The sequence below is a fragment of the Rhinolophus sinicus genome, chromosome 16 (assembly GCF_057876585.1).
Source record: "Rhinolophus sinicus isolate RSI-liver-muscle chromosome 16, RSI-T2T, whole genome shotgun sequence".
Taxonomy (NCBI): domain Eukaryota; kingdom Metazoa; phylum Chordata; class Mammalia; order Chiroptera; family Rhinolophidae; genus Rhinolophus; species Rhinolophus sinicus.
This window is the reverse complement of record NC_142516.1, coordinates 87,479,568-87,492,397: the sequence shown is the minus strand read 5'-3', so window position 1 is coordinate 87,492,397 and position 12,830 is coordinate 87,479,568. Positions and strand designations below refer to the sequence as shown.

Sequence of the window (12,830 nt, the reverse complement as noted above, 5' to 3'; positions counted from 1 at the left end):
GGGGAAGTTGTTGGGCAGTTAGGGAAAATGACATTTTATAGAATGGCTAGTCAGCCTCCAAAAGGCACTGTGACGAGAAGTGACGTAAGATGAAAATGTGAACAAGACCAAGAAGAGCTGAACACCATAAAGATCTGGGTCAGTGACAAAGACTCAGAGGCCAGGGACGTTGGCTGAGACCAGACAAGCTTCGTGTGCCCATGTCATGAACAACAGCCATGATGTCTTCCCCAGTAGCTGGGCCATTGGCCATCAGTCCCCATGCGGATTTTTCATGTTTGTTTGCATTTGATAAGTAATGAAGTCCTAAACCATGTTGACAGACTCAGACTTGGAATCACTTCATTACACCAGTTTCCAAGTGTCCACCTGTCACCATCACATCATTCATTCAGGACACTCGCTGTGCTCTGTGAGCTTTTACAGGCTAGTGATGTAAAAAAAAAATTGAATTTTCAACACTAAGTATCTGCTAGGTAAGAGCAGCTGCATGGAGGGAGATCATCTCTGGGACCATCCTGTGGAACTCCATCCAAACTCACTTTATGTCTGACTAAGCAGGTTTGGTCTCAACGTTCAATGCATTTCTTTTGCTGCTGATTGTGTCTACGTGCATATGTGTGGATAAACATGAGAAGCTGGCAAGGGACTTGTGTGGCTAGGCTGCTTCTGTGAAGGTCAGTATTTACTCAGCCGTCTTGCCTCAGTCTGGATAGTGGGGACGCTACACGTGGAGACAATCCCTATCGCAAATTATAAACAGCATCTAACACTTACTGTAGTGTGACGGAGCTAATGGTACCTCAGTAAATGCTCCTGGGAGATGATTACCTGCCAATCTCTGTTCTGTGGCCATCGACACAGACTCAACTGGAGTGATTCACGACCTCTGTAATGCAGCACTCGGGAGAAGGAAGGGATGGGAATGTGTATTTTACGATACAATTTCATGTAGCCACATAGCTGTCAATTTTTCCCTTTTCTAAGAGTAATATGGCCCAAAGGAGTAATTTCACAGAGTCACAGAACTCTTCTTTATTTTTAAATAAAAATGTTTTCTTTTCCAATAGATAAGAAAACTCACTGGCTTCAGGTTATGTGAGGTGAGGAAATCAGAGAGGCCATTCTATTTAAAAGGATTAGAATGTGTGCAATGAAAATAGGTGGAGAGCCCAGGTTTCGTCGGCACTGCCATCCGGTGTATGATATCAGTAAGTGGGGGTGATTAAGATTGCTTTTTGGAGGACTGAAAAAATAACATTCTCATCATTGTCCTCAGACCATTGGATATTCTGCTTATTTTCTACCTCCTATTTCTAATTTCCAAAGACATTTTCTCCCTCAAATATAGTGGTCAGTGTGTAAAGGATTCCCTAAGTCTCACAAGTAAAACTGTTTTTCAGATTATCCTAATAATTGTTATTACCACTTTAAAGGTATTTCCACCTATATACTGTGACTTTACAACAGGGACCCTCAGAATTATTGAACTTGTGACTTTGAGTCTCTATCCCTAATGAAATATTAGGTCAGTTGACTCAGAGGAGGAGAATTCCAATTGGAACCTTCAGTAACTATAGGCAAGATAAAAACAGAAGTAAAAGGAAAAAAAACTCGGTAAACCTATAACCATAGAAAAAACTCCAAGTGTCTTGTGTTGGTATTTCAGTGTAGTAGAAAATATTGCTAAGTTGAGAAAGAAGACAAACATCAGTCAAAATAGACCTAAAAAGCAGAAAACTGTAAAATGTTTAGCAACATAAGGGATTAAATACAGGGGCTTCTCTGTTTAAGCAATAGTAACAACAGCATAACTTGGCACTAGATAAACATGTGCGTTATGTCGCAGACCAAAGCAGCAATGGTTGCTATGACTACATATGCTACTTATTTACTGAAATGAAACTTGATTTTTGAAGATACTGGTATGAAAAATAAGAATGACTTTGTGTAATTGGAAAATCGAATTTAGGAAAGAAGCTAAGGAGCCTTGATTCAATTCCTTTCTGTGATTTTACACGTCTTCTGTGTATGAGAGAGGTCTCACTTCCTTCTTTTGCACGTGGTCATTCAACTGTCCCAGCACCATTTGTTGGTGAGACTTTACCCATCGAATGTCCTTGGCACTATTATGGAAAATCAGTTGGCCATAGTGTTTGAGTTTATTTCTGAAACTCTTGGTTCTATTCATTCTTTGTATGTCTATGCTTATGCCAATACCATACTGTTCTGATTACTGTAGTTTATAATAAGTTTTGAAATTGGGAAGTATGAGTTCTCTTACTTTATTTTGCTTTTCCATATTGTTTTGACTATTTGGGGACTTCTGTGATTCTACATGAAATTGACAACCAGGTTTTCCTTTTTTGCAAAGAAGGCTGGCCGTTGGGATTTTGGTAAGGATATAGCATTGAATGTATACATTGTTTTGGGTGGTATCACCATTCTAACAATAACTATTGCCATATTAGCAATATTCAGTCTTCCACTCCATGAACATGGGAAGTCTCTCAATTTGTGTACGTCATCTTCAGTTTCTTTCAGCAATGTGTTGTAGTTTTTAGTGAACAAGTGTTTTTTATCTCCTTGGTTAAATTTATTCCTAGGTATTTTATTCTTTGGATGCTATTATAAATGGAATTGCTTTATTTATTTTCTTTTTGGATTATTTATTCCTGGTGTACAGGAAACTTGTTTTTTTGTGTGTGTTTATCTTGTACCCTGCAACTTTGCTAAATTCATTTATTTTCTTCAGTCATTTTTTTGTGTGTGGACTTTTGGAATTTTCTGTATACAGGGATGGTCATCTGTGAATAGAGTTAGCTTTACTTTATCCTTTCCAATTTGTGCATCTTCTATTTTTTTCTTGCCTAATTGCTCTGGCTAGGAGTTCCTGTGCAATTATGAATAGCCGTGGTGAAAGCAGGCATCCTTGTCTTGTTCTTGATTCAGGGAGGAAATTTTCAGTCTTTTGTCATTGAGTTTGATGGCAGCTGATGTTTTCTCCTAAATGTCCTTTATCATGTTGAGAAGTTTTTTTCTATTCCTGGTTTGCTGAGTGTTTTTGTCATAAAAGGTGTTGAATATTGTTAAATGCTTTTTCTATATCTGTTGAGATAATCATTCTATTAGTGTGTATTACATTGATTTTCTTATGTTGAATCACCCTGGCATTCCTGAGATAAATTTGGGAAGCTTCTATCAACTATTTTTTCCAATATTTCTTTGCCCCTTTCTGTCTCTCTTGTCTTTCTGGGACACCCATAATGTGTATGTTGGTATACTTAATAACATGCTGTAAGACCCTAAGGCTCTGTTCATTGTTTTTTAAATCCTTCTCCTCAGACTGGATAATTTAAATTAAACTATTTTTCAGTTCACTACTTCTTTCTTCTGCATATTTGAATCTGCTGTTGAATATCTCTAGTAAATTTTTTGTTTGAGCTGTTTTATTTTGGGCTCTAGAAATTTTATTTCATTCTCTTTTATAATTTATATAACTTATTATTGTTAGTACTGACTCATTCATGTGAGGTGTGATCAAAAAATATGGTGAACACATAATGTGATGTATAGATGATGTATTATAGAATTGTATAACTGAAATCTGTGTAACTTTACTAACAATTGTCACCCCAATAAACTTTAAATTAAAAAAAATATAATGAAAGTTTAAATAAAAAAAATATTACAGTAAAAGACACATTGTCATCAATCCCTCTCAAAATACACCCCCTCGCTTTGAACTCACTTATCCCATCATTTTTGCCACTTTCTGAAGCAGTTCTGGAAGTCCTATGTCATGTCTTTAGTTGTACGGTCATGGCTGCCTCAATGTCTTAAATCATTTTGACTTTGGGGAAGAGGCAAAAGTCACATGGTGCCAAATCCAGTGAATGAGGTGGATGAGGACACACTGTCATGTTTTTACTTGACAGAAATTGCCGTATACCAGAAGTGATGTGTGACATGGAGCATTGTCATGATGGAAAATGACTTACAGCACACTTTAAAACACACCTTCTCTCAACTGTAGCTCACACCCAACTGACTGCACCAAACAAGTTGAAACTTGTCACACACTGATACTAAGGTTTGACGTGCCACTTCCCGTATTGAAGATCCCTGCTTTTCTGTCGGATGACACTCAGCAGCAGCTTTCACCGTATTTTGTGATCATAATGGAAAGGCTCCATGTCACATATCGCTTCTGGTATGGCAATTTCTGTCAAATAAAAACATTATGGTGTGTCCTCATCCATCTTATTCACTGGATCTGGCACCATGCAACTTCTGGCTCTTCCCCAAAGTCAAAATGAGTCAGGACATTGAAGCAGCCACAACAGCACTCTTAAAGACTCTGACGCAAGAGGACTTCCAGAACTGCTTCAGAAAGTGGTAAGAACAATGGGATAAGTGTGTCCAAAGCCAGTGGGAGTATTTTGAGGGGGATTAATGACAATGTGTCTTTTACTGTAATAATTTTTTTTATTTGAACATCTACCATATGGTTTGATCACACTTCATACTTTGTTCTCCTGATATCCTTCAGTTCTTTCTTTGTAGTTTCTTTCAGTTCTTTGAGTATGTTTCATACAGTTCATTTAAAGTCTTTGTCTAGTATGTCTGATCTTTGGGATGGCTTTGTTCATTTCTCCTGTTTCTGTGAATGAGCTGTACTTTCTTGCTTTTTTATATGCTTTGTAATTTTTTTTGTTGAGAATCCAATGTTTTGAATATTGTAATGTGGAACTCTAGATCTCAGATTCTACTACCTCTCAGGGGTTGCTGTTGTTACTTGATGAATGCTGTAGCTGTCCCTTTGTTTAGTGACTTTTCCAAACTATTTTTTCAAAGACTACATTCCTTGTCATATGTGGTCCCTGGAGTGTCTATTGTGTTATCTCTGCAGTCAGCCAGTGACCTCACGAAGATTTTCTTAAATGCCTGGGTCCAATAAAAAAAAAAAAAAAGAACAATGAAAAAAATGTATGTGTCTCTCTAAATTTCCTCTGACCAATGTGGTCCTCAGTCAGTGGAGACTGATATAATGGCCAGCCTCTGTACTGGCCCCTCAGCTCTCAAAAGCAAAGATTAAAATAGACAATTCCTTAAGCTTTATGAGGTCCAGTTTCTTCATCTGTAAAATGGTATAATAATTGTACATATAACTCATGGAGTTGTTTGGAAGATTAAATGAGGTAATATATATAATATTTGTTTTTGCATAGTCACCACATAAGCACTCTCTAAATCATAGCTGTCAGGAAATGGTGGACTTAACACTTTTGTAAACACTTTGCATATTTGCTTTAGATCTTTTTTCTTTTGAGAAATTTGATGTTAGTAATACAACTAAAGCCCTCCTCCATCACAATTTTTCTCTCTCTTCCTTCCTCCTCCCTCTCCAAAAGTAATTAAAAGTTGGTGTATATCTTCCCTGTGCATGCTTCTATAAACATATATTTATCCATAAAGAATATATAGTATCACCTCTGTATTAAATGGCATCAACTTTTTTGAAAAAAAAAAAAATAGACAATTCCTGTTTTTGGAGGACAAAATCCCTCTTGCTTCAATTGGCACCAGCTAGCCACACCAGCATCGTGGGTGCTATTCCCATGGCTACCTGCCACAGGGCTTGGGGATAGGGATAAGGTTGGCAGTCACTAAGTGAAATACAAAATTTCAATAAATTTTTCTGCCTTTTTCATCAACCACTTCTCTGGATGTTACAAGTGTTCGTTTCATCTCTAGAATTCCACAGTAGTTGCTTTGGACACTTCTTGCCAACTTAGTAGTTTTTAGTGGAAAGATAAATTCCTGGAGCTTCCTTCTCAAGCAGCTTTTGTTATGTAACTCCTCTCTTACTTTCATGGGACTCTTGATGAAGAATAATCCAAAGCAATGCTTAGCAACTTAACCATAATCACTGTGCAAAGTCCTGGTGGAAATGGCACACCCAGTAATTTTCCCACTTAGTTGCTGTGAACCATAGAGGAACAAGTGGGAACCTGGAAGTTATATCAGGGTTTTAAAACAGCCCATGTGGATACACCACTTCTTTGTACTTTAGGACCTCCTGGGCCAGTAGAGAAATATGGTTTGAAGGCTATTGTGAAAATGTGGGTAGTGTGTTTTTTTTCCAGTTACATTAAATTTCCGAGGAAAACACCATTATTTAAGAACATTACATAGTGTGTGAAGAAAGGAAAAAAAAAAAAACTACTGGGGGAAACAATCTCCTATTCTTGGGTAATAGGTTTGGAGTAAATCTACAATATGAGAAACATGCCATAAGGGACATCACTTAGAACAGCCCAACCGAGGTGCCCTGGAAGCTCTGGAAAGTACACATGATGAAAGGTGTGAAGCTTTCCTATTCCAGAGGAGCACTATTCTCTCCTGGGGCACATGTCCTAGTCACAAGCTTCTAGTGAGGAGGACATACTATCACACAAATGAAATTACAATCATCTCAAGTAAAACATGCCCATTTCTGGGAACTTCTCTTTAAAATAACCTCAAAAATGGATTCATTTGTGATGTTCATCAAATTTTCTAAGTTTTTAGTAAAATAAATATTAAAATAATATATTTTTAGTACACAATACTTATGTCTATCCACAAAATAAACTGCTGTTTTTATTTTCTGGTTATTAACAGGGCTTAGAGAGGTCAATTCCTGATCTAGGTCTAATAGAAAATGAATTTAAAATCTTATTAAAATGGGGAAAATTAGAGTTAATTGAATTGAACACTCTCATTTTATATTGAGACATAAAAATGCTAATTGAATAAGAATCCAATTTCATGTTTTATTAAGTAAGAACAACTTACTTCTTCAGTCATTCTGGTTTCATTATGAAGTATATTGTACATTCTAATGTATTAAAATCTAAATGATTTGTATAAAATTCCTATAAGTTGGAAATCACTCCTAAATGTAGTTCTTTCTTCCCAATAAATGTGTGTATGTTTAGATCTTACAAACTCTTTGGCACAGTCACAGCATATGCAGTAGATTATAATTTCAAAGCAATAACAGTAATAAGCATAAGAGAAGGCAGGAGAATAATGGTAGATTTAGGTTTTGCTGGTACATGCAAGGTCATTTTTTGAGATATTTTAAATAACATAGAAGCTCACTGTGGAGAAACAAACCAATGATTTTGTTAAATTTTGTAACCTAGTCAGCACTTTAGAGGGAAGAAATTTTGATAAAAACCATGTTGTATAAAATTTGGCTCCTGTATTCATTAAATCTTTTGATAGCAAGTATTTCACTTAAGAAGGAATATTTCTGAGGCAGTTATACACCTCACATGTGTGTCTTGATTTATTTCATGGACTGAAACATTTTATGTAACTTGATAAAAATTACATTAACTACAGAGAATTAAAAATATTATAATACAAAAATGCATTTCAGGTATGTGTAAAGTTTATGACTCAGCCTGTGCCATTTGGAATGTTTACAAAATTTTATGAAGAGATAATTATATAGATCAATACAGATATGTAGAAATTTACATGCATATACATACACACACACATGCATGTTTTAAATTTTCTTTGCACAGAATGGGGGAAATGTGAAATGTTAACTTTACTTAAAGAAAATCATAATTATTCCGTGGCTCTTGACAGCTCTGTAAAGACCTTGTTGGGCAGGGGGGCTGAGGTTAAGCCATGATGCGATATGAGTACTTGCTTCATGCCCGGTGGCTCTCGTGGTGCTCGCGGGGCGGGAGATGGGGATTCTCAGCTTGGATACTGATTTTCTATATATTGCGGATGGATTTCGTTCTCACTTTAAACATGCTGGGCAGGACACAGACTTGGTGTTGACAGGTCCATGGAGCTCACTGCAGCTCATTCTCTGAGAGCTGCCCCTTTGCTTTTTCCTCTGAGAGGTCACTGATTCCTGGAGCTGCCCCAGGAGCTGTCAACTTTAGGTAGGCTGTGCACTTCTGAAGCCTTTCTCTCCCTTGGATTTGCAGTTTCTTAAAGAGTCTGTGAATTTTCCATTCTTTGCATCATGTTGGTGTCCGAGATGGCCCCCAGTCTGAGCACAGCAGCCTCGCGGGGACCTCTTCTCGGGGACAAGTGTGCCTGAGGGACCAGGTAGCCACATGGATAGGACTTCCTTGTTGATCACTTGTGTGATCCAATGAACACACAAAATATTCCAGTGCTTTCAGGAAAACTTATGGGGGGAGGCTGACCAATGAGACCAGATTGTCTAATCCAGTTAGAATCAGGGGAAGTTCCTTCCTCATTGTCATATGGTTTACTTCTAAACATACCATGGTGTGACTTTCCCTTGCTCTGATGTGGCTTAAGGACATATTTTCAATACATTCACTATGAGGTGCCAAAAGATCACTAAGGCAGTTTGTGGAATGTGTTTTCTTTAGAGCTTCCTGGGCTCAGTATGGAGCAATTTTGTGTGAGGTGACTTGGAGATCCTAAGTGAGCTCTTGAGGCCTTTTTCTAAGAACTTTTATAGAGTGATAAGTGGATTTCTTTTTTTTTTAATTAAATTTATTGGGGTGACAATTGTTAGTAAAATTACATAGATTTCAGGTGTACAATTCTGTATTACATCATCTATAAATCCCATTGTGTGTTCATCACCCAGAGTCAGTTCTCCTTCCATCACCATATATTCGATCCCCCTTACCCTCATCTCCCACCCCCCGCCCGCCTTACCCTCTGGCAACCACTAAACTATTGTCTGTGTCTATGAGTTTCTGTTTCTCATTTGTTTGTCTTGTTCTTTTGTTGTTTTTGTTTTATATACCACATATCAGTGAAATCACATGGTTCTCTGCTTTTTCTGTCTGACTTGTTTCGCTCAGCATTACTCTCTCAAGATCCATCCATGTTGTCACAAATGTTCCTATATCATCTTTTCTTACTGCCGAATAGTATTCCACTGTGTATATATACCACAACTTCTTTATCCATTCATCTATCGAAGGACATTTTGGTTGTTTCCATGTCTTGGCCACCGTAAACAAAGCTGCAATGAACATTGGAGCACACGTGTCTTTATCTCTAAATGTTTTCAGATTTTTTTGGTAGATACCCAGGAGAGGGATTGCTGATAAGTGGATTTCAGTAGAGAGTCAAACCACAAAGGGAGCTCAGGACAGGTTGTAGAGTAATGAGATGGAGTAAAAGCTGCCTGCTCTGCTGTTCCTCTCCCCCATGTTGTGGCTCTACCTTTTCTTGGTTTCATTCTCTGTTTTCTCTTTGCTCCTCTTTCTCCCTTTGGCTCCCTTTCTTCCTTTCACAAATTAGAGTGTAGCCTGTTTCTCCTGAGTCCTTTCCCGAAGCATTTGTGTTGCATTCAGGTATTTATTTCTTTTATAAATCAACAAAAAATTCTGATATAATTTGTTGAATGTAACTAAAAAAAACATGCAAAAATCATGCTTAAAAAAGAGCAGTACTTTCTACTTCATCAGAGAATCTAACAATTCATCCATCCATGGACACTTAGGTTGTTTGCATATTTTAGCTATTATGAATAGTGCTGTGGTGAACATGGGATGTAGATATCTTTTTGAATTAGTGTTTTCATATTCTTCAGGCAAATACTCAAAAGTGGGATTGCTGGGCCATAAGGTAGTTCTATTTTTAATTTTTTGAGGAACTTACAAGCCATTTTCTATAGTGGCTGCACCAATTTACAATCTCACCAAAAGAGCATGAGGGTTCCCTTTCCTCCACATCCTTGCCAACACTAGTTGTTTGTTGATTTATTGATAATTGCCATCTCACAGGTATGAGGTGATAGCTCACTGTGATTTTGATTTGCATTTCCTTGATGATTAGTGACATTGAGCATTTTTTTCATGTACCTGTTGGCCTTTTGTATGTCCTCTTTGGAGAAATGTCTATTTGGGTCCTCTACCCATTTTTAAATCAAGTTTGTTGTTGAGTTGTATGAGTTCTTTATGTGTTTTGGACATTAACCCCTTATTGGAAATGTCATTTACAAATATCTTCTTCCATCCAGTTGGTTGCCATCATACTCCCTTATTTCTCAGTATACTACAAAGCTATGGTAACCCAAACAGTGTGGTATTGGCAGGAAAACAGACACATAGACCAATGGAACAGAATTGAGAGCCCAGACATAAACCCACACATACATGGGCAGCTAGTTTATGACAAAGGAGCCAACAATATACAATGGAGAAAGGAATCTGTTCAATAAATGGTGTTGGGAAAACTGGACAGCCACATACAAAAGAATGAAACTAGACTGCTGTCTTACACCATGCACAAAATAACTCAAAGTGGTTTACAGACTTGAATGTAAGGCCTGAAACAATAAAATATGTAGAAGAAAACTTAGACACTAAGCTTCTGGGTTTTGGTCTTAGTGATGTTTTTGTAAATTTGACTCCAAAGGCAAGGGAACAAAAACAAAAATAAACAAATGGAATTACTCAAACTAAAAATCTTATGCACAGCGAAGAAAACCATCAACAGAACAAGAATCGGGTAATTTTTATGAACCATATAACAATAGTGTTTATGAAGTAGTTTCACAAAGGTAACTCAGCCAAAAGCCAGGATCTAGAGCTAAAGAAGAAGAGGTGTTTGGGGCGTTGGTCAGCCCCCATCTCCCTGCCCCAGAAGATGCTCACTGACTCAAAAGTCTAGCCGTGCTTCAGAAGACAGAAGTCAGAACCTGGGATGGGTGATACATTTTAAATTTCTTTTTCATTCAGGGGCTACGAGGTCATACAAGCTGGGTCCCTGCTTGGGACTAAGTAGCATTGATGACGTATGAGTTTTTGAATGATGCCCCAGTGAGATGAATCCTGAGGTAAGTCATCACGAGGAACTCATTAGTCTTGATAAATAAGCCATTTTACTGGTTCCTGTCTTATTTTCCCGAAGCAAATAGCTTAGTTATTTTTGCTCATTATCAGTGTTCATCGCAGGGACACGAACACATTTTTGATTCATTCTTCAGCCTGTGTCACCTTGTAATATGTGCATCTCATTACATGTGTCACAGTTATACACTTACATTATGTGTCTTTTTCATGCCATGAAAAATGAATGGTACGTTAATAAATATGTTGCCTGGTAGCAATTTTAAAGCAAATATTAATGTGAAATGGATACTATAATGACAAAATAAAAATCTCCAAAACCGGCATTGAAGCCCTGCGTCATGACCAGAAAACAGGGTACCTGGGAGATTCCTGGTGGTGGGGCTGTGGGGTGTAATAGTAGGAGCCAGTTTTGTGATGGAGGTGAATGCAGCATGCTGACCATTCCTGTAAGGATGCTATATGTGGTCTGAGGTGGCTGCTCCCCTCACCGCAGGCCAGTGTGGGACACCCAGTTGACTGCTGTAGGCCTCAGGGGTCAGCAGGTGCATTCACGCTCGTTTTCCTGAAATCCGTGTGTCATCGCCCAAAGGCTTTCAGGTTGTGTAAACTCTGCTGAACCATGTCGTGTTCTCAGGAGCAAACACAGAAAGACCATTCAGTTAGCTAATGACATTCATCAAATGCTTGTTTTGTAGGGCCCCATGCCAGGCCCTAAGAACTACCTACGACCACAGAGATATCCTGTGGTTCCTGAGAGCCAGGCTCCAGATTTAGTTCCACGGCAAAAACTATAGGAGGAAAATAGGCTAATAATGCAGTTTCTGTGCTTAGATTTATTTTCAGAATCAAATGTTATTTATTTTCTCTTGACAAATTGGGCCTGTCTCTTGCAGACTCCGGTCGGCAGGACAGTGATCAGGACTTGACTCCTGGAGAGTGAAGAGCAGCTGGGAGAACGAGCCTGGGGAAGAGAAGACATATGCAGTCAGTACAGGTGTCTTAGGCGTCTGAGAAGCTGTCGGACAGACAATGGTTTGGTGGTTGCCAGAGGGTAAGGGGGGTGGGGGGTGGGGGTTGGGAGATGAGGGTAAGGGGGATCGAATATATGGTGATGGAAGGAGAACTGACTCTGGGTGATGAACACACAATGGGATTTATAGATGATGTAATACAGAATTGTACACCTGAAATCTATGTAATTTTACTAATAATTGTCACCCCAATAAATTTAATAATAAAAAAAGAAGCTGTCGGGTGGGAAAGGATGAGACCGACTCTGGAAGCAGGCATGCGCATCGAGGATGTTTCCAGGAAGCAGCTCGGGTGGAAGGACATCCCTGAACATGTGAGTTGTGCATAAACCGGTGATGAGTTCTAAAACATCACAAGTGTATTCAGGAGGAATTTGTGCACCAGTTGACTCAGGGACATTTGGGTTGTATGATTCTTGGATATAAAAATTCCGCTTTACACAGAATCAGTTTTGTTTATCACAGTCAGTCACAATAGCAAAGCAGATATCCTGACATTCAAATGTAAGTGTGGCTCCCAGGACCCCTGGGACCGGGTCTCTGCTGATCTCCACACATGCCCAATATAATACTCCCTCTCTCTCCAGCAGTCTGCCTTCCTGCTGACAGCAGACTCCTGTTTTGGGCTCAGAGCTCTCACACATGCTGGTCCCTCTGCCCACACTCCCTTCCTTGCAACTGTCCTTGCGTTAACTGTACATCTCCATGTAAACGTCTCTCTTTCCTAAGAAAGCCATCCTTGACACAGAGGGTCCACTCCCCGGTCAGAGGTCTGCAGGGTACTGTGCACAGCTGACCTCGAACATGGGTTTGGACTTAGAAGGGCCATTTATTTGAAGATATTTTCTAATAAGTATGCACAGTACTGTAGATGTATTTTGTCTCCCTGTGATTTTCTTAATGACAACTTCTTTGCTGTAGCTTACTTTCTTGT

The 12,830-nt window shown here is 38.6% G+C and overlaps 1 long non-coding RNA gene across 3 annotated transcripts in view; it reads left to right on the top strand.

Moving 5' to 3' along the window:
• The window catches only part of LOC109438844 (uncharacterized), a 136,199-nt gene extending 124,292 nt beyond the window's left edge, over positions 1-11,907 (top strand). For all 3 annotated transcript variants that reach the window (XR_012495642.2, XR_016019196.1, XR_012495635.2), the window contains 2 exons: positions 10,752-10,849; positions 11,759-11,907. This is a non-coding gene — a long non-coding RNA (uncharacterized LOC109438844). The remainder of the gene's footprint in view (positions 1-10,751; positions 10,850-11,758) is intronic.
• Positions 11,908-12,830: the final 923 nt, after the last annotated feature.